The sequence below is a fragment of the Elephantulus edwardii genome, unplaced genomic scaffold, assembly GCF_000299155.1.
Source record: "Elephantulus edwardii isolate Elephantulus edwardi_28Jun2011 unplaced genomic scaffold, EleEdw1.0 scaffold00219, whole genome shotgun sequence".
Lineage (NCBI taxonomy): Eukaryota > Metazoa > Chordata > Mammalia > Macroscelidea > Macroscelididae > Elephantulus > Elephantulus edwardii.
This window is the reverse complement of record NW_006399969.1, coordinates 4,464,699-4,465,519: the sequence shown is the minus strand read 5'-3', so window position 1 is coordinate 4,465,519 and position 821 is coordinate 4,464,699.

The following is an 821-nucleotide window of genomic DNA, read 5'->3' as shown; positions in this document are numbered from 1 at the left end:
GCTAGGACAATTCCTGTTAATCCTCCTACTGTAAATAGGAAAATAAAGCCTAGAGCTCATAGCATAGCAGGGGATCATTTAATGTTATCTCCGTGGAGGGTAGCTAGTCAGCGAAATACTTTTACTCTTGTTGGAATAGCAATAATTATAGTAGCTGAGGTAAAGTATGCTCGAGTGTCTACATCTATACCTACTGTGAATATATGGGGGGCTCATACAATAAAGCCTAGAAAACCAATTGACATTATTGCTCAGACTATTCCTATGTATCCAAATGGTTCTTTTTTTCCTGAGTAGTAGGAGACAATATGAGAGATTATTCCAAACCCTGGAAGAATCAGAATGTATACTTCTGGGTGGCCAAAAAATCAGAATAGGTGTTGGTAAAGGATAGGGTCTCCTCCTCCTGCTGGATCAAAGAAAGTGGTGTTTAAGTTTCGGTCTGTTAGTAGTATAGTGATACCAGCAGCTAAGACTGGTAAGGAAAGTAGAAGAAGGATAGCTGTAATTAGAACAGATCAGACAAATAATGGTGTTTGAAATTGTGTTATAGCTGGGGGTTTTATATTAATGATTGTGGTGATAAAGTTAATAGCTCCTAAGATAGAAGAAACTCCTGCTAAGTGTAATGAGAAGATTGTCATATCTACTGATGCTCCGGCGTGAGCTAGATTCCCGGCTAGTGGGGGATAAACTGTTCATCCTGTTCCTGCACCTGCTTCTACTATGGATGATGCTAGAAGTAAGAGGAATGAGGGGGGAAGGAGTCAAAAGCTTATGTTATTTATTCGTGGAAAGGCTATGTCGGGGGCTCCAATTAT